The 21,850-nt window shown below is 41.4% G+C and overlaps 1 long non-coding RNA gene across 1 annotated transcript in view; it reads left to right on the top strand.

Moving 5' to 3' along the window:
• The window catches only part of LOC149748190 (uncharacterized), a 49,799-nt gene that overhangs the window by 18,656 nt on the left and 9,293 nt on the right, over window positions 1-21,850 (top strand). Inside the window, exons 2-5 of the long non-coding RNA XR_016394599.1 lie at window positions 1,000-1,196; window positions 3,412-3,518; window positions 5,667-5,859; window positions 9,468-9,983. This is a non-coding gene — a long non-coding RNA (uncharacterized LOC149748190). The remainder of the gene's footprint in view (window positions 1-999; window positions 1,197-3,411; window positions 3,519-5,666; window positions 5,860-9,467; window positions 9,984-21,850) is intronic.

Below are 21,850 nucleotides of genomic sequence, written 5' to 3' on the forward strand. Positions count from 1 at the left end.
ACACATTCAAAGGGAGTTTGTAGATTGACTCTAGGAAAATTTCTCTGAAATTGTTTCCTCGGGTGTAAAATAGAAAAACGAATTGCCCTATAGGGTTGTTGTGAAGATCAAATGGTCCTCATGAGCTCCTTTCTTCTTTTTTTAAAAATTTAATACATGTTAAATGAGCTGTAAGGAATTTTTTAAAGGGAGGGAATTGAGCTCTAATAGGACGTATATAGATAAAATATTTTAAACATATGTTTTGAATTTGAGGCACCTTATCCTCAAAGCAAAATAATTGGGAAATGGGAAAAAAGCCCTTAGACCAGGGAATCTGTAAACTTGCAATAGTTACCTAACTTTTTAGACTGGAAGAAGGAAACAGCTCCTGAGGTGGTGCCAGGTCTGCCCTGAGAGTGGGTAACAGTGCTCCCTAGTGGACTAGGAATGAAAGAAAACACTCAGTTTTCCAAATCCTGAGGGTTTCTCAGCTTGATCTTTCTTGCATATTGTGTTTGCCTTTGGTAAAAACGTGTTCATTTTTATTGCATAATCTATCATTCTGGTTCAGTTATAGACATCTGATATTTTCCCTTACTCTACAGAGATACTTTACAGAGCATACATTTTAAACTTTTAATGATCACAGCATTCTTGAGCTATGGACGAAGTTCAGTGGCAGCTGTTAGGGGACCTGGGCCCTAATCTTAGTGTTATAAACATGCACCAGAAAAGCAGCCTGAGCCATGGCTTTTATATCTATAAAACGGTTTTGGTAATACGTGCCTTACTGCGTTCTTGGCCAAATCATGCAAAATACTGTCTGTAAATGTCTTTTAAGTTTGCAGTTACTACAAAATGCAAAATATAATTATGATTTAGAGGAGGTATCAGGGTTATGGAAAGAAAATAACTCCAAAAATACATAATAATAAATATAATTCAGAGTAGAACTAAGTTCTATTAACGTACTAACATGTCATGATGTTACTTATACATTTTTATTTTCCCCTCCAGAATCTCTTCATTCTGAGCTCTGAAACCCATGCAGCTTAGCTGTGGGAGAAGGACTGGATACTAACACTGAACACGCCTGTCTAATCTATCAGGCTCTGAGGCTTCACACGTATCTTTTTCATTTAAACTTTCCAACAACACTTTGAGGAAGGTGTTATTTACATTTTTACAAATAAGGAAACCAAGCCTCAGAAAAGGTAAGTGGCAGAGTCTACATTTGCACCCAGGTCTGTTTGGCACCAAAGTTTCCCTTACCCCATGTTGCTAAAACATTCCCCATTCATCTTCATAATTTTTATAAACAAGAAACACTTCAATTAACCTCCAGTTGTTTTTTTTCACCCCACAATTCCATAATTTCCCATCTCTGCTCCCCAGGTCTGCCACTCTGCACCCAAATGTAAACTAAAACCAAAAGAGAATTTAAATGTGTGTAGATAAATTGAGTATGTTATCTGCAGATAGGGATATTTAAAGGAAAATCATAGGCAGTCTTGAAACCGCTTGCAAAGCATTCAGTGAGCCCTGCCCTGCTGTGAGTATCACCCAATGTTACTGTAGAGTCACCATGTCACAGCCTGGGAAGCGCACGGAAGCAAGAAGAGTGAAAGTTTCCTATGTTATTGTCCTGTTAGTTGGGCCAACCCCTTACTTAAACAAAATCCCTTGCCTTTTAAAAAGTCTTTTGGCTAGACAGTAAAGAAAAGTATCTTTGAATCTTCTACACTGACAAATTACATCAGCTAATATTTGAGTTGACTGTCTGAAAAATACTGGTCTTATATAAATATGCTTAAATGCCATGTATATACACTGTATAATGTCAATTTTTTTAAAAGCAGAATACAAAGACAACTATGATTCCAATGGAAAATATAAACATACAGATAGAAAAGGAGTAAGAGAAAATTAACATAAGTACCTTCGGGTAGTGGAATTACAGATGATTCTTATCATCTTTTTTTTTTATAATAAGCATGAATGACACTTATAATGGAAAGAAGTCTCCTTAATATAAAGAACACAGACATCTTTGATGCCACAAAAAGAACCTACGAAGCTGAAAATGACAGCTGTGTACTTACTTATTTCTCAGTAAGTGTGTTTCTTGTGGAGTAACTTAAGGGCAGTCTCCTTCGTCAATAATGTTTAGAAAATGTAAAACCAAAGTATGAAAGGACAGCTTACTCAGGCATTTGTACCCAATCCAGTGGAATTATTCCTCAAGTTTCATTTTCAAAGCCCACAGCTCTTTCTCCATCTTTTCTGGATGGCTCAGAGTAACAATTTACATTATATTTGTTATACAGTCTGCTCTGTATCTGCATCCAAGGATGCAGAGGGCGACTATACTCCATTTTACATAAGGGACTTGAGCGTCCGTGGATTTTGGTAACCCCTGGGGGTCCTGGAACCAATCCCCTCAGATATCGAGGGATGACTATCTAGAGAAGTACACAAATACATTACTGAGATAGATTGCCTTTGGTTTTATAATACAGAATCAAACTTCCCAGATGTCTTTGGAGAAAAGAAAAATCCCCAAACGGTAAAACCTTAAAACCCCTCAAACCACAAAGTAAAATCTCCAAAGATGGAAAAATGTACTGGAAGAAGGTGGAGTGAGAGAGCTCAGTGGAGTCAAGTTGTCTATGGTGGAAAGAAGGCACATTTCCTTGAGGCAGAATGATGGAGATAAAAAAATAGCCCAGTAATACTCCATTAAGTTACTAAGTAAACTTGATATTTCCTCAAGTTCCTTCAACACTGATGCAGCACGCCTTTATTCTTGTCTGCAAAAGCCCAGCTAAAGGGATGCCCAGCTCTCCTTTCCTCTCTTCTCAATGAACTATCTGGGCATTTCGTTCTTTGGATATCTGCAAATTCATCTGCTTCAAGTTGCTTTTTTCCGGTACTAAAGGTTCTGAGAAGTGATAGAAGGTTCTAGAGAAGTGATAGACAGCTACTAAGGGGTCAGACTTTGGTCATGTTGGAGAGAGCAGAGGGAGGAAGTGGAGTGAGAAAACTAGACCCAGTCTGAATAAAGAGGAAGGGCAAGGGGACAGCTGGGAGACATCCCTGAGGGTGGGGCCCTGTGGTTGAGTGTGTAGTCCCAGCCTGGGTAAGTCGACAATGCCAGGGGCAGGGAGAGGATGAAGCAAGGGTTTCCCTGCCTGAGGGCTTAAGGGTATATAGTTCATCCAATTTTAAAAATGATGTCATTTTTTCCATGTTCAATTTTTTTAATCAAATTGATTTAAATAACCTTGTTGTCCCTTCCATTTATGTTAAATTGTTTGAGTGAAGAGCATCCCATCTGTCTCATCCTCCCAATGTTTAATATTACCCTTTTCCTATTTTCTGTATTCATTTCCTCTAAGTAATAAAACATCATAAATGACTTCTACCCAGACTTCTAGGACCTTTAGGACTTTTCCAAGATTGTATGAAGTAGACAGCACCGAGGTGGACCAACTATTGACAAGTCAAGATATGGATGACTGTTCACAATTTGAAAAGTAAGAAAGTGCAGTAAAATTTTAAGAGATACCTATGGTGGGTATAATGGCAGAGTCAGAATCGTGAGGAATGAAATTCAAAATGTTGGAACAACTAGATGAAGGTTACAAAACTAAAGCTATGCAGTGACCAGCTGGGAATGGTGTTTGAGGGAGCTCCAAGGAGGAGAGAGAGTGCCAGGAGAGGTAAATGGGAGCGGGGCACATTCACAGTGACTGAAATAAATCTAGAGAACCATCTGAAGTTCTCAGGTACCTTCTACACAGTCCCCTCCCTGTGCCCATATTGAAATGTGGTTGCCACATTGTGATGTGATAGTAGACCAAGTTGCTCCAGTAAGCAACACCAGCTACTGGAAATGGTTTTCTCCGAGCACCTGCCTCTGTCTTGAAGCCAGCTGGAGTGTAAATGATTGTGGGATTGAACGACTTTCTGTGTTATGTGTCTGCCTATCCTTGATATCATCCTATGAACATAAAACTCAGATTCTGATCATGGCATTCAAGGCTATCCACAATCTAGCCCAGTACTGCCATCTTCTCTATTTTTTCTGGAATCCACATACTCCATCCAATCTGGTTTATCTCCATCATTGTGAATTCTCAATTCTGCATCATATTTCATACCTTAATCCCCCTTCTCCACTTCTCCACACACAAAAATTGAAAGTAAAAACTTGGGAAAATATATACATAAACACTAACCAAAAGAAAACTGATATCAGAAGAAGGCAAAAAATAATGCTAGAGATAAAGAGTGACATTTTCTACTGAAAAAACAGTCCATCTACCAAGATTATATAACAGTTCTGAATCTGTGTGCATCCAATAATATAGCCTCAAAAATATATAAAGCAAGGGCTTCCCTGGTGGCACAGTGGTTAAGAATCCACCTGTCAATGCAGGGGACATGGGTTCGAGCCCTGGCCCGGGCAGATCCCACATGCTGCGGAGCAACTAAGCCCGTGTGCCACAACTACAGAAGCTTGCGTGCCGTTCTCTGCAATAAGAGAAGCCACTGCAACGAGAAGCCCGTGCACCACAACGAAAACCCAACGCAGCCAAAAATAAAAAATAAATTTATTAAAAAATATATATATAAAGCAAAAAATGAGGTAACTGAAGTAAGAATTAGACAAATCCATGATCATAGGGAAGATTTTAACTTTCCTTTCTCAATACCTAATAGAAGAAGCAGATGACAGTCAATAGGAATATGAAATAATTGAGTAACAAAAACAGACACTAATTTATTATCATCTACAGAATACTATACCTAACAATGGAGGAACACACGTTATTTTCAAATGCACATGGAATATTTCCAAAGTGGGCCATATGCTGGGCCATAAAGCAAATCTCAAAACAAATTTCAGTAGATGAAAATCATAACAACTATATTGTCTGATCACAGTGAAATTAAGCTAAAAATCAACAAAAAATATAACTAGAAAATCTTCAACTGTTCTAAAACTGATCAATACATTTATAAATAACTCATGGATAAAGGAAAAAAATCTAAACAGAAATGGGAAGTATTTTGAACTGGATGATAAGGAAAATAAATCATATCAAAACTTGTGAGATGCAGATAAAGCTGTACTTAGAGGAAAATTAATAATCTTAAATGCATATATTAGAAAAGAAGAAAAGTTGAACACCAGTGATTTAAGTGTCCATCACAATTATCTTGGGATAAAAAGCAAACAGCAAAAAACAAGTAAAAACAAAAAGAGAAGAAAGGAAATAATAAAGATAAGAGCAGAAATTAATGAAATTGCAAAGAAATGCACACTAGAGACTATTAATAAAGTCAAATATTCTGAAAAGAAAAAGAAAGAAAAATTTAAAATCCCTAATAAGACTGATCAAGATAAGAAGAAAAGGCACAAATCACTGATATTGGGTTTTAAAAATACCCCTATTTTTAATAGGGGTATTGCCTCAGATCCTACAAACATCACATAAAAGTAATATGAGGATATTACCTTAACTGATTCCCTATGTAGAATTTGCTACCGTGAAGAGATCATGCTTATTATCTCAAGCAAATATTCAAGTCAATGTGGCAGTTATGTTTTGGGGGGTAAAGTTAAAAATTGGCCTTTATGTTGCTAAACTGAATTTTTTGTTTGTTTGTTTGTTTAGTTAGAGTGACTCAGTTCTACAATGTTTGAAAAACCCTGTGTAAACTGACCAAACTGAGTCTTTGTACGTGCAAAACAGAAGACTAGACATTGGCCCCACAGTTATCCAAGACAATGGGCAGGGCTGCTGTAGTCCCAGTTGGATCCTTTCTGTGGAATAGCTAATTTGTAAATCTCCTCCATTGTACATGCAGGTAAGATCACGTTTTCTGTGTATTTATAGCCTGTATCTAGTAGAATGAGTAGCATTTTGCCCAGTGGAGACAACATATGTGCAAAAGCATAGGGGCAGGAAATGGCATAGTGTATTCGGGGAAGAGCAATGTTTCTGCTGCAGAGTAGGACATTTGAAGGAGTGCTGAGGGAGAGGCTGGCTGGACAGATAGGCTTGGTTTCATTTGTGAAAGGTCTTGGAACACACATCTTCCTGTACCTGCTTTATCAAAAATTTCCAAACATGGGTATGATATAGGCAAACTTGTATTTCAGAAAGCACGCAAGTTCATTCTTAGAACTTCTCAATCAAGTGAATATATGTCTTGTTTCCTTTCTTGGGTTACATGTAACAGCCATATGGAGCCCTCAAAATACTTTCAATCGATTAACTGGTTGATAGACTCTTTCTTTTATCAGTAAACAAGCCAACTTGTTTTATACAAAGTGCTGTGGAAGACCCAGGTATTAGTTTTCTTCCTGCAGGAGTTTACAATATAGTAATGAAATAACACTTACGCACATAACACAGGAAGAAAATGGACCAGGAGTAAAAGGACTTGAATTCTGGATACATCTCCTCCATTTTAGTTGTTTATAAAAACAAATATTTAATAAGCACCTATTATGTGTCAGATATCTGTTAGACTTTAGGTATGCACTGATGAGCAAAATAGTCATGGGATTTGTGTGTCCAATGGAGGATAAAGACATCAAACAATCACAAAAATTTATTCAACAAATAATGTATTGAGAATCTAATATGTGCCAGGCACTGTTCTAGGTGCCTGAAGCAATAATGAAAAAGCAGACAGATCTGTGCCCATACAGGATTTACATTCTAGTGGGAGAAGACAGAAAACAAACTCTAGATGTACAATAAATAAGTAATGTATATATCTTATTAGAAGGGGATATGTATTATGGAAAAAGAAATAGAAAGTCAGGTAAGGGTTTTTAGTAATGAGGAGGGGGTACAGATAGGAGTTGGGATGGGTTGTCATTTTACACAGGACAGTTAGAGTGGTCTCATTGAGAAGGGATGCATAAGCAAAAACTTAGAATTTTGGAGAGTTGACTGCAGATATCCAAGGGAAATGTATTCCCGGCAGAGGGAACAGCCACTGTAAAGATCCTAATAGGGGAGCATTTTGGAGGGTTCCAGGCACAGCAATGAGGCCATATCCTCTGAAGCAGGTTAAGCAAGGGGGAGAAAAGCAGATGTAGGAGAGTTTGTGTAGATTTTATAGGGCCTTGAGGGTCACTGTATGGACTTTGGCTTTTCCTGAAAGAAATGGAGAGCCATTATAGGAGTCTGAGTAGGGAGAGAGATGATCTGATTTATGCTTTAATGGGATGACCGGTTCCATGTTACAGCCTGTAACTAAATCATGATAGGTGTGTCCTGAAATGGGATAACAAGGGGACCAAATTTATAAAATACCTGTGTATTGGGCCCTAAGCTTAGCTAGCCCCCTCAGACTCACTGGGTCACCTTGGTGCGGACCTGGTAGCATGCGGTATATATAAGCTCACGTAGAATACTGTTCCTTGGAAGTGATGCAGAATGACACATAATCTTGTTGCAGAGTTGCACATAATCTAGAAGTGTTCTAGCAATGAAAGCACATATTCTCAAAAGGAGCGATATCACCCCCAAAGGGGTGAAAATTGGTTCTTAAGGGACAAAAACTTACTCTTTTTTGATGTATAAAGCACAGATGTACATACAGTATGTAACAGATATGTAATATATTGGCAGTATTTTAATTTCACGGGAAAGATACCTAAAAAGGATCCTTTAGGGATGGGGTGGGAGTGGAAGGTTGTATGATCATAAAAAAGGTTGGAAAACACCGACTTAAGAAGGGAGTGAGTGGCAGGAAGATCACTGAACTGGAGGTTAGGAAATCACAGCCAAAATCAGCTCCATCATTAACTCTGTGAACTTGGACCACTTTCTTCCCCTTTCGAGGTTCCAGCCTGCCTTCAAATGTAAAATCAGGTAGACTGTATGACCTTTTAGCTTTTCTCTGGTGCTAAAATTATGAGAAGGACTTGAGCTGGCTCTCCACTGAGTTATAAACACCAGATTATGGGAACTATGGTAATCTATCAGGTATTTGGACCCATCAAACCTCACCTTTCAATAAAAGAAAGGGATAGCATCAATAGACTTTAAAGTCTGTCTCTGGTCTCTTTCCCTTTATCTATTCTTTAAGCTATCCCAAAAGCTTGAATTCTAGAAATACTGCTTTAGTTCGCTCCAGAAGATTCCTGGATGCAACATTGGAGGCAAGGGTACAATGAAGTTTTGTCTATAAGATGCTCATCAGGGCTTCCCTGGTGGCGCAGTGGTTGAGAGTCCACCTGCTGATGCGGGGGACACGGGTTCGTGCCCTGGTCCGGGAAGATCCCACATAACGTGGAGCGGCTGGGCCCGTGAGCCATGGCCGCTGAGCCTGCGCGTCTGGAGCCTATGCTCCGCAACGGGAGAGGCCACAACAGTGAGAGGCCCGTGTACCACAAAAAAAAAAAAAAAAATAAGATGCTCATCAAATGTTTTGGAACCTGTCAACCAGAGTTGCATTGCTTCTCAATTTTCACACGATTTCTAGACACAAAAGTCCCTTTACAATCCATCTGGGTTGTCACTTCAAAGAGAATGATGTACGTGGTGGGTGAAGGGATGCAGGAATTAGCAGGATTGAGTACCAGGTTAAAAAACAAAGAGCCTGTGTATTCGAGGCATCTGTAGATGACATCGACTAGACAACTTTGTGCATACAGTTCTTTGCTTTAGAAGTCCTTTGAGGACAGAGAATGTATCTGCTAACTCAAATGTTTAGTGCTCAACTCAGTATCCTGTACATAAGAGGATCTTTGTGAAGGTGTCTTGACTGTGATGATCACACGGGTCGAAGAGAAAAAAATAAAACTCAAAGCCATAAATCTTTGAGTCCCTTAGTTTGGGTGATCTGTACTGATGTGACCATAGACAAGGGCATTTATCTTCTTTTCCTTCTGTTATTTAATCACCTTGTGGTGTTTCCAGATAAGAAACGTAAATGGCACTCATTACCTAACTGGAGCATGTGTAGCACATTTATCATAGGGTATCAATACTCAAACAACTGTTTTGTGTAATGAATTCAGCTATTCATAGATGAGTTACTATTGTGAAGAATTGTGCTCCACTGAACTGCAGGGACTTCTTGAATGCTGTCAGCATTTGGAGGCAATTGGAAGAGGGAACACTATTTAGTGACAAATGGCTAGATATTCAGAATTTCAATGTATACTGGGAAGATAATTCAAGTCAACCTCTAGTTGATCCGAAGAATTTTGGAGTTACTGGCAATGAGGAAGACTATAGAGTCTGCTTGAAAATATCCTTAGGAGTGAAGGAGTTAACTGAGTGTTTAAGCTTTACCTCATGTCCAGTGGACTTGTGGTTTGCCGATTAAAGTCTCCGGTCAATAATTTTTAGGGACCTGTCATTGATAGCTGTTGCTAGTTGCTGTGTTTCAAAACCCGTTGATTCCTCTGCAAGGTGATACAGCATCCTCTATCCCTTTCCTCATTTCAGACCTACTCAGGTCTGCCTGCAAAAGGATCCACCAAATCAATAAACATGAATGATGAAGACTGCAGCACCATCTGTGACAGAATCCAAAAAGAGAGGGCATATGAGGATTCAGACCAGCCAGCAGAAGACAAAGGTCCCCTTTACAATGATGTCCATGAAGACTTGAAGGCAGAAGCCAATTTATATGCCACTGGGTTGGAAACCCATGGGTATGGCTCTGTGGCCATTTATGCTGTTGTTGGTCAGGAGAGCACCTCAGCCTCTTTTCAACGAGAAACAGGAGAATACCTCCTGCCTGAAAAAGTATATCCTGAGGCTCAGCATCCTCAACCTGGGGAGCCCCAGGAGAATGGAAGTGAGATGGAAGCACATCTGACTTCTCCTTCCAGCTTCACCATCCAGCACAGCAGAGGCTTCTCCACCAGCGAGGACTCCCCTACCAGCTATTCTGCTGATGACGTTTCAGAAGAGAACGAATCAGCTTCCACTAACCCTGAGGTTAACCTCTCTGTGAAGGTAAGGGCTGCCTCTGACAGACACACCCGCACACGCAGATGGTGTTTTATTTTGCTCTGAGTGACGAGGGAAAGATGCATGGTGTCATGGTCCTTGGGGGTCAATATATATTAAAGAGTAGGGCTGATGGAATGGGTTGTCCCATAGTTCACCCAGGACCGCTCAAAATTACAAGAATTGGTAAGTGCATTTAAAAGTGTGTGTCTAATCATTGACTTCTCTATACCACAGGCCAAGCATTTTTTAAGAGTTCACTTATGAGGGAGCAGAAATTGTTGCTCAGATCCTTTCCTTTGTGACAGACATTAAGTGCATTTTCCTGTCTGGTTAAATTTCTTTCATCATCATCATTTTGAAAAACGAAACTAAGGCTTGTTGAAGTCAAATCGATGGTCCTTCTTAACATTTCTAAGGTCACAGATAGTACTTCGTATGTATGGTCGATAAATGTTACGTCTGTCACCGAGCTTGCCCTTTTGGCACCAATATAACTAAAATATCTGATGAGATAAAATGATTTCTCTAGTAGTAATACACTTAGTGTCCGTGTTAATGTTTAGCCCTTAGTATATTTAAACAAAGAACTTTGGTGATCTTTGCATTAGACTGATATTCTAATAAAGATTATGGTTATGAATATTATCAAAACATAAAAATTATTTCAGGGCTAAACAAATCATCTTTATAGATCAAGATGATGTTTTCCCCAACATTCCCCACCCAAATTCATATTTACACAAATTTTTATGTGAAGACAACAAAAATGATTACTCTATGAACCTATAAAAACCCCAGTCAACACTCATTTCTCCCCTTTCTGGTTTCGAATTAACTCCTTTAATGAAATGCGCTTTCTTTTCTAATTTAATACATAATTATTTTCTAATTTTCTCTACCTGTTTGGTGTATAAATCGTCTCCTTTATTCTACCACAAGGTCCATTTCAAAAGCACCGAGAGCGTTTGGTTTGGTTCATATTTAGGTACCTGGCAAACCTTGCCTGGGATTTTGTTGAGCATTTGGGAGAAAGAAGCGTGTGTAGACAGAGCCCTTGCTCTCAAGAAATAACAATGTGGTACAGGAGACAGACTTGCAAGTTGTGAATTTTGGTGAAATGGAGGAGTGAGAGAGCATTGTGCTGTGGGTATTCTGGGAATGCCCAAGGGTGGACGAAGGAGTAAGGAAAGGCTCCACAGAGGAGGTGACATTCAAACAGGTGCATTCAAGCAGCATTCCAGCCATTATATTCACATGACCGTTGTGTTAGTTTCAAAAAAAGTCACCTTTTTAAAAGTGAGGACTAGGTGTATTTTCCTCAAGACAGAGGCATCCCTGCAACTTCCTGCAAGAGACAAGATGAATCAATCATCATGGTCATGACCATCATCATCATTATGGGCACATCAAACCATTATTTGCATGTTATTAGGCAAAGTGTTGATTTCATCAGAAATTAGACTGAACCAAACAGAAGTAGGAGGAAATAGAAGTGTTGGCATCTCTAGCTGGTACCAGCAACAGGAAAAATGACTTGATAGTGCCATGTGGTTCCTAAGTTAAGATCCGTGGTTCCCTAAAGTAAATATTGGATCTAATTAACTCTTTACATTTACATTCTTTTTAGTATAATTTTGTTAACTAAGTGGACGTAGAATGTACCATCAAGTGGACGTAGAATGTACCATCAACCTCAGCTCCTATGTGTGAACTCCTTTTTAGAGATTCTCAGCATCACTCAGTGAGAAGAAGGGCAGTCATAATCCTGGCTTCTCCACCCCCCAGCCCACCTCCACTGCGGTCCTTTATTCAATGAGGAGGGAAATGAGTAATATGAAAACAGGTGATACAGGGCTGCAGGGCTTGCGTGGGAGTGGAGGGCGTGTGTGTGACCAGCCCAGGCTCCTCCCTCCTCCCAGCTCTGCAGAAGGGCTGCTGGAACCCCTGCGTTGGACGGGGATCACCATCTTCCTAGCGGGCTTGTTGCTGGTGTTCTGGGGTTGTTCTCCTCCTGGGCTGTTTTGGTGTAGACCACTTGGGCTGCAGGTACACCTGTACTCATTTGTGTATGTTTCCACCCGTCTGGACAAGTCAGAGAAAATGTCATGCAGGTTAACTGTGTTCAACCAACTTTTCATTGAGGCTCGGCCATTTCAGGGTGTTGACCTGTTACTTACTTAGTTAAAATGTGTCATTTATTTATTCATTCAACAGAGAGTTATTGCGCCAGGTTCTGGGTGTACAACAATGAAGAAAACAAAGGCCTGGCTCCCCAGCACTTTGCATCGTAGTGGGAGAGACAACAGATGGACAAATAGGGAAGTAAATATAAAGTATGCTGAGTGGTGATAGTGCCATAAAGAAACATAAAACAAAACAACGGGTGTGTGAATTTCCTACTGCTGCCCTAACAAATTACTACAAACATAGTGGCTCCAAACCACATAAATTTATTCTCCTACCTTCTGGAGATCAACCGGAAATGAGTCTTAAAGGGCTAAAACAAGGAGTCAGCAGAGCTGTGCTCCTTCCAGAGGCTCCAGGCGAGAATTTGTTTCCTCCATTCTTCTAGAGATGGTCCTCATTCTTGGCTCCTGGCCCATGTCACATCTCCCTTTCTCCCTGGCTTCCAGCTTCACCTTTTTTTTTTTGGCCACACCATGCAGCATGCAGGCTCTTAGTTCCCCGACCAGAGATCGAACTCGTGCCCCCTTTAGTGGAAGCGCAGAGTCTTAACCACTGGGCCTCCAAGGAAGCCCCCAGCTTCCCCTTGCCTTCCAATCTGACTCCTTCTGCATCCCTCTTATAAGGAAACTTGTGATTAGTTTGGGCCCGCAGGATAATCCAGGCTAATCTCCTCATTTCAAGATCCTTAATTTAATCACTTCTGCAAAGTCCCTTTGGCTTCAAAGTTTCTGGGAATTAAAGCATGGGCCTATTTGGGAGCCATTGTTCAGCTTCCCACAGTGGGACGAGAATGATGCTGAGTAGGGGTGGGAGGAGTAGGGGTAGCCGGGGCGTGGGGGCGGGGGAGATAAGAGAGGTGGAGGTGGGTACAGGTCACGCCTAGGCCTGATGAGCCGTTGACAGAGATTCCACTTTTTTTTTTTTTTTTTTGTGCGGTACGCGGGCCTCTCACTGTCGTGGCCTCTCCCATAGCGGAGCACAGGCTCCGGACGCGCAGGCTCGGTGGCCATGGCTCACGGGCCCAGCCGCTCCGCGGCATGTGGGATCCTCCCGGACCGGGGCACGAACCCGCGTCCCCTGCATCGGCAGGCGGACTCTCAACCACTGCGCCACCAGGGAAGCCCAGAGCTTCCATTTTTACTCTGAGTGATAAGGGGAGTCATCAGAGGGTTTTGGAAGGAAAATTCTGACTGCCCTTTTGATGATAGACTACAGCAGAGAAAGGGTAGAGGCAGGGAGGACAGGTTGGAGGCCCTTGAAAAACTAGGCAGGGGAGGATGGTGGATTGGATGATGGTGACAACAGTGGAGCTGGTGCCAAGTAGATTGGGATTGTTGGGAAGAGAGAGCCCAGAGGTTTTGCTGGTGGGTCTGATGTGTAGTAAAAGGAAGGGAAGGAGCTAAGTTTGACTCTAGGGGTTTAGACAAGAGCTATTGAGTGAATGGAGATGTTATTCTCACTTCACCTGTGGACCTCTTCTCCAGGAACATATGATCCAGAAAATGTGTTCACAGTCATTCATATATCCCTCCCTCCCTCCCTCCCTTCCTTCCTTCTTTCCTTCTTTCCTTCCTTCCTTCCTTCTTTCTTTCCAACATTTACAAGATACTACGTGCCACGTACTGGATGTAAGAGATGAATGCAGCACAACCCAAGTGCACTGTCCTGTGGGCAAAGACAGAGAAACACAATTCTTGAAAATAATAAGAGGAAAGAAATAACTGCTTCTTGGTCATTGGCTGAGATCCAGTGAAGGAAAAGTCTCCAGTGAGAGCTGCAATTCATGTCGTAAGGCAACCAAGAGAAGTTGTCAGTTCAGAATTTGCTGATAGGATTATAAGAATTTCTTGCTGCTTTCTGCTAAAATTGAAGGACCTGTAGACATTTTCCTAATTGTGTGTGTGTGTGTGTGTGTGTGTGTGTGTATGGAAGAGAAAGAAAGAGAGGGACGAGAGGGACAGAGACTGAGGGAGGAAAGGAGATAGAGATATAGATGGAGATAAGAGAGATAAGAGATAGAGAGGGAGATGGAGAGGGAGAGAGAGAGAAAAAAAATATTCTGGTATTTAACACAAAGGAAAAAAAGTAATCTGACGATGACAGTTGCAAAGAAAAATGGTACAAATTAACACCATTTGTCCTGCACATAATTGATGTCATTGATTATGGAAGGCAGTATATATATGTATGCTGTAGAGCACGTTTTCAAGTCAGGTTGCATGGTTTGAATCCTGGCTTAGCACATTAATTTCTGTTAAATTGTTTACCACTTTTCTCATTGGTAAAATGGATGTCATAATGATATGTTCCTCATAGGGTGGTTATGAAGATTGAATAAGAGAATCCATGTAAATTGCTTAGTGTAGTATCTGACGTATAGTAAATGCTCAATATTTAGGAGGCTAAATTATTATTGTTTATTGTGATGAATTTGAACCATCCATAAAATAACAATTTTTATTTTAGGCACCATGCCTTATAGTTACTAGACATTATAAATGTTCTGCTAGCTGATATTAATGTGACGGTGTAATATTGTGGAAAGAGCACTGGTCAGGAAATTCTAATACGACTTTGTCAATGATTCACTATAAAACATTCTTGGACCCAAGTTTCCTCATCTCTGAAGTGCAGTCCATTCCAGCTCTTACAGTCTTTGACTAGGGTATGTGGCTCCAGCTCTGTATCAGTGTCACGTGTCTGGCACCATCTATTATCCACTTGAGCAGACCGCTTGATAGTGATTAGGGTCTCTAGATTTGGGTGTGGTAGGGAGGGCCAGCAGGAAATCAACACGCCTTTCCACCCTCAGCTCACGTGAAGCCTGTCCCTTGGAAGGCATCCTCAGGGTCTGTCTCTGATTAGGCACTCACAGAGTCCCCATGTAGAGTTGCACAGGTTGTGCACTGAGCAAAGTTAGGGGGCCCCGTTCACAGAAAATATAAACGGCGTCCTTCTAGAGTCAGGCAACATATGAGCCCTGATAAATGTTTCTTAGACTCATAGCCTGGAGTATTTTTGTCTAAAAGAGTGACTCCCTATAATTTGGTTCAGCATAATGGAAAGAGTCACAGAAGTGTCAGTAGAACTTGTTATTATTGCTGTAACACAGGAGCCTGATGCTGTTCCAGGGGTCATGGTATCCGAATAGAGTATTCAACCTAATCCACGGGCTGTTAGAATACTGTAATTAGGATAAAAAATATTAAGCAATATTTCTATTTAACCTAGTCCTCTTAAATGTTATTTTATATATTTCATCACATGTACAGTGTATTCTTGCAGTAGTACATTAATATAATTTGTAAATGAATAAATATACATATATTGTGGGGAAATGTTTAAGTTCTGTATTGAGAGGCATGCTCAGTCTTTACACTCCTATTGACTCATAGGCTTTCCTTCCTTTTCTGCCACCACCTGGGGTCTGAGACTCTTTCCTCAGCCAAGAACAAGTGAGAATAGGTCCCCTCACCTCCCGGGTCCTTCCTGGGAGTTTTCATAAGCAACACACTGAGTCCATTTGCTTTGGAGGCAAACAAAAATTCACTGTCTTAGTCGAGGAACTAAGAAATCGCATGGAGGAAATGAGGGACATGCAGCTAGATTTGCATGTTGAGATCTGATTCAGGTGAGGAGCGGTGGGGATATGCCGGGTGGTGGGTCTCAGCAGACGCAAAGGCACAGCACATATGCACGTATATGTGAGGAGATATATTTGGCTGGAATGGAGGCAAGGTCCACATTGGTACAGAGCAGAGGCTGAGGCCGAAGAGCCAGGAGTACAGTCTTTTTTTTTTTAAATCATATTTTTTATTCTCCTATTATCTTTGGGTTTTTTGCTGTTGGTTTGTTTATTGAAGTAGGGTTGATTTACAATGTTGTGTTAGTTTCAGGTATACAGCAAAGTGATTCAGTTATACATACATGTATAATTTTTTTCAGATTCTTTTCCCTTATGGGTTATTACAAGATATTAGGTATAGTCTTTCATGGCAAACTGAGCAGCTTGGATTTTATCCTGAAGGCAACTGAGTGTAACAGAATGTTCTGGAAGAGAATATCATTAGCGGAGCAATGTTTAGGGTGATGGATAAGCAAATTAAAAAGTATTTCCACCTGTTGGTGTAGAACAGGACAAAACAGACATCTACCAACTTTCATTTCTAAGATTAGTTCAAGCATTTGAATGTAAATACATTGTGTATAATGATTATCTCCTTTTTTAGTTCTTTATTCATTCAGCTGTCTGCCTGAATATGTCCAAGTATTTAGATCCTTGATTTCATACAGACAAATTTCTGGAAAAAGTTACAAAACGTGATGCTGATTTATATACTATCTATATGGGTATCTAGGTACTTTATATTTGGTTGGGGGAGAGGGATAATGTGGATTTGGCACCAAGTTTGTTTGTTTGTTTGTTTGTTTTTGCGGTACGCGGGCCTCTCACTGTTGTGGCCTCTCCCGTTGTGGAGCACAGGCTCCGGACGCACAGGCTCAGCGGCCATGGCTCACGGGCCCAGCCGCTCCGCGGCATGTGGGATCCTCCCGGACCGGGGCACGAACCTGTGTCCCCTGCATCGGCAGGCGGACTCTCAACCACTGTGCCACCAGGGAAGCCCTGGCACAAAGTTTTGATTGATGTTGTTTTAGTACAGTTCCCAATAAAAAAATGTGTTTGTGAGGTCTGTCTTAGCCTGGCTGGACTACTCAAAAGTTTTACATTTAGATGCCTGGAGATAGCTGGAGCCCTGCAAGGGGCTCCCTGTTTACAACCCCTAGGAACAGCCTGCTCTAATGTCAGTAATAAGCACACATCAAATATGTCCTTGGAAACGTTTGTGAGAAAGTGGAAGTCTGAGCCAGTTGCGTGTGCCCAACTATGCTTTCGTGGAACCCTTGAAACATATAAGTATGGAACAAGGGGCAGGTTTGAACAAAGATTTCTACTTCTTGTCATAATGTCCACTTAATTAGGGAACAATCAAGCCAAAATCACTTTCTAGGTGCCCGTATGAACTACTCTGCTCTCTGAATCAACGCCATCAATCAAAGAGAGAACAGAATCCTAGTGCTATAACAAGAATATTGAAAACCAGATGAGTCAAATAACTTGCCCAAAGCTGATGACAAATTAGTAGCAAAGCCAGGGCTTTAACCAGCCCGCCGCTTCCAGGGCACTTTCCTTCCTATTGGCATTCCTAGCCTGGGGTGCTGGATGCTCGTGAATGTGCTACAGGAGGTTCAGGATCATTCTAAAACTCCATGCAAATTTTTTGTGGAAGCTGCTTCCAGGAGGGTCCATGATCTCTTGCTGTTGTCTATCTCTGTGATGCATTGCGCTTCCCTACCTGGGTCCTCATGCCTTGTGTCTCCATGTGGGAGGGGGAGAATGACTGAGCAGCCCAACTAACTCCTGTCCTTTCCGTGGAGTCAGCCGCTTGCTCTAAGCCTTTTAGCAACTTGAGAAACCATGGGAAAGAACACTGACAAAAGAGTAATAAAGATGCATTACCTGAATCATCATGGGGGGATTATGTCCACTCTGAAAAGGAAGGTGATGTGATATTCTGAAATACATACCACCAAATTAGAATCCACCTATTGTCCAAGGGAAATTTTGGACATTTTTTCCCCAGAGGGACTGCTAACTCAACCACACCTCATCCCACCACCTTGGTGGGCAGTGTCACCAATTGTACAAACTAAAACTTTTTAGTAACTTAGATTTCTGCTTCTTTACTGCCCAACATTCCAGTCAATTTCACCTCCTAAAGTGTTCTCATCTCTCCATCTTGGCCACCATTGGCCATGGTCATCTTGACCACAGTCATTCAACTTGTCGCTCTGCCTCTAGACTTATCTTCCTCCTAAGAAGCCCCACATAGTCACCAGAATGGCATCTGAACACACCATTCCCTGTTTCAAGCTATACAGTGGCTCCCCACTGCCCCCAGGAAAAAGGCTGGCATGAGAGAATGTACAGAAAGGTCTTCATGCCTCATCAGGCTTTTAGCCAAGACCTCATCACCTGCTATTCTTCACTCACACTTTGCCTTGAAAAATGTTGACTTGTATTTCCCTGCATACTTCATGCCAATTCATGACACTGGGTCTTTGCTCAAGCTGTTCTCTTTCAGTGCTCTCCCTTCCTGGGATAGCCTACCATCCTTTCAGACCCAGCCGAGACGTCACATTTTCCAGAAGCTTTTCTCGGCCCCTCCAGGCAGGGCTGGGGTGGGTCTTACCTCAATGTGCCAGTCTGCTAGGGCTGCCATGACAAAGTACCACAGACTGGGTGGTACAAAGTACACAGAAATTTATTTTCTCTCAATTTGGAGGTTAGAAGTCTCCAGAATTCTCCAGGAGGCTAGAAGGCTAGAATCAAGGTGTGGCACGGTTGGTTTCTTCAGAGGCCTCTCTCCTTGGCTTGTAGATGCTGTCTTCTTCCTGTGTCTGCCCGTGGTCCTTCCTCTGTGTGTGTCTGTGTCCTAATTTCCTCTTCTTATAAGGACACAAGTCATATTGGATTAGGGGGTCCACTCTAATGATACCATTAGGATCACCCTAATGATCTCATTTTACCTTAATTACCTCATTAAAGACCCTGTCTCCAAATACAGTCACATTCTGAGGCACTAGGGATTAGGATTCAACATATGAATTTTGGGGAGACATAACTCAGCCCATAACACTTAATGTTATAATTCTCTCACTGAAGGAGCATCTGTCTTTTATCCATTTTCATATACACAGTCCATGGCTACTTAAATGATGATTGAATTAGGAAGGAAGGAGGGAATAAGTTACTCCTAGGGAGGCTCAGGGCAATGGCGGGGGAGGGGAGGAAGGCTTGTCCCAGGGGCCTGCAGCTGTAATGAGAACGGTGCTCCAAGCCCCTGTGTTAGTCTCATAGAGCTGCTGTAACAAATTACCATAAACTTGGTGGCTTAAAACAAAAGGAACTTATTCTCTCATCGTTCTAGAGGTCAGAACTCTGAAGTCAAGGTATAGGCAGAGTCACACTCCCTCTGACAGCTTTAAGGGAGAATCCTTCCTGCCTTTTCCAGTTTCTGGTGGCTCCTGGCATTCCTTGGCTTATGGCTGCATCACTCCCATCTCTGCTTCCATCATCACATGGCCTTCTCTCCTGCGTCTCTGTATCTGTTTTCTCTTCTTTTCTTTTATAAAGACTTGTTAATGGATTTAGGGCCCATCCTAATCCAGCATGATCTTACCTCAAGATTCTTCATTTAATTACTCTACAAAGACACTTTTTCCAAATAAGGTCACATTTACAAGTCTGTTTGGGCATAGCTTCGGGGAGGGAGGAACACTTCAACCCACTACATACAGCCCCTGAAGGTTGGACTGGGTTGAGTTGAAGCATGGGAACTCTGGACATGGACAGCCACTCCTGGGATCCACATATCCCACCCAATGCAAGGGGTTCTATGAGAATTCAGTGGACTGTTTGCACCTTCATCTCATTAGTTCTGCAGCATTCATGAGACCGCCTGGCACGTGCCTAGCATCACCCTGAAGTTGGGCAGGAAGCCAACCACTGAGTGCTTAATGTCATTTGCTGGACTTAGAAGGGATGTTTGAGTCCAAGGACTTGAGGATTCCCACAGCGGTTGGTGTGAAACAGTGTAAGGAATGGCCTGTGGAAACAGTGTGGCTGTAGCTCATTCAACAGGTCCTGGTTCCTGGGTCTAGCTTTGTGTTTCTGCATCTATATAATTGACCAAACACTGTTCTGACAATAGACATGAAACAGATCAAACACAGTGACCAAGAGGAGGTGAGTAGTGTCAATACTGGGAGGAAGAACGGCAACTGACTGGGATGGGGCTGACAATCAGAATATTGGGGGAGAGGGACAGTGACACGGATGATGGATTCTTTTCTGGACTCCCATTTTTTAAAGGGTAACTCACCAGACAGTCAGCTCCTTGACGGAATGGATGATGTCTTTCTTATTTCCACAACGCATTGTCCTGTGGGGTGCTGGGCTTGTCGTAGGGGGCTCCATAAATGTTGGACAAACTGAACTGACCCTTCAGGTAGCCTTCACCCAGTGTTCTCTAGCTACATCTTACTCACCTGTGTCTGTACTCCCACCACTAGTGTGGAGGCTGGCCCATAGTCATAAATATTTTTCAAATTGAATTAAACTGAACTTGTTTTGGGAAAAGTAGTTAAGTTCTTTTTTGAAGGGAAAGCTTATTAGTGTATTCTGGGAAATGTGATCAGCATTTTCAAGCAAAGGCCCTATGTCCCTGCATCCATTGATGGGGGATGGGGGATGGGTGAATGGTAAGTCATGGTAAGAAGCCAGCTGATATGGGGGAGAAAAGAGAAGGAGAAGTTCATATTACCTGAATGTTTTCTTTGAACTATGTGCTGTAAGTCACCTGCTTTATTGAAATTATCTCTGTAATAGGACTTAGGAGCAAGGTCCGCATCTGGATTCTGACACTGGGTAACCATGCAATGTTGGGGAAGTCGTTTGCACTCTCTGGGCCTTAGATTTCTCAACTGTAAAATAAACAGTTGGAATAAGTTGAGCCCAAGAGCCCCCACTGGTTCTAACCTGCGGAGCGTGGAAGCTTCATTCTCCTCTACAGTAAAATAGTCTCCCTCCCACGCCCCCACCCCAGCTTAAGTTTATATTATCATGAGGCTCTCTGAACTATATGCTGAACATACTCTTAGACAGCCCTGTGACTTGTTAAATGGGGGAAAAGGGAGATAGTGAGTAACAAAGAAAAAGATGTTCTCACACAGAAACAGGATTTTGACTCAACTCATATTGAATAGTAACAGGTTTTGGAGCCCCATTGACTCTTCTCCCCTTTTGAATAGGTTTACCATTTGCATGGTTCAAAATTTGAAAGGTACAAAAGATAGTCTCTCCCCCACCATACTCCTTCAGACATCCCATTTCCATTTTCTGAGGTGATTTATTCTAAACTTTCATGTATGTGCTTCCTGAGACATTTTACACACATCCTGGCAAATATATGTATGTTTGTATATTCGAAATTATCTCTTTTCCCTTTTATTTAATACAGATGGTATTATACTATATATCCTATTACGTACCTTCCTTTTTTGAGAGTCAGTTTTGTTGGGACATAATTTACATACACTAAATTCAGCAATTTTAAGTGTACTCTTCAATGAATTTTGAACAAATATATACAGCTGTGTAACCATCATCGCAATCATGATATGGAACATTTCCATAATCTCAAAAAGGTCTCTCTTGACCCTTTGCCATGAGTCCCCTCCAAGCCACACCCTGAATCCTGGAAAACACACATCTTTCTATCATTATAGTTTTACCTTTTCAAAAGTATCGTATAAATAGAATTAAACTCTGTAATCTTTTGCATGTGGTTTCTTTCTCTTAGCATAATGCTTTTGAATTCATCCGTGTCAGTACATATATCAGCAGGTGGTTCCTTTTTATTACTGAGTAGTATTCCATTGTGTGAATATACCACAATTCGTTCATTCATTCAGAAGTTGATGGACATGGATTCTTTCCCAGTTTTTGGCTATTATTAATGAAATGGCTATAAACATTCACATATAAGCTTTTGTGTTGATTGTGTTTTCATTTCTCTTGGTCAAATACCTAAGGGTGGAATTATTGGGTCATATGGTCAGTG

This window comes from Delphinapterus leucas, chromosome 10 (assembly GCF_059928025.1).
Source record: "Delphinapterus leucas isolate spDelLeu-1000000601 "Yukka" chromosome 10, BTC_Dleu_Yukka2, whole genome shotgun sequence".
In the NCBI taxonomy this organism is placed as follows: Eukaryota; Metazoa; Chordata; class Mammalia; order Artiodactyla; family Monodontidae; genus Delphinapterus; species Delphinapterus leucas.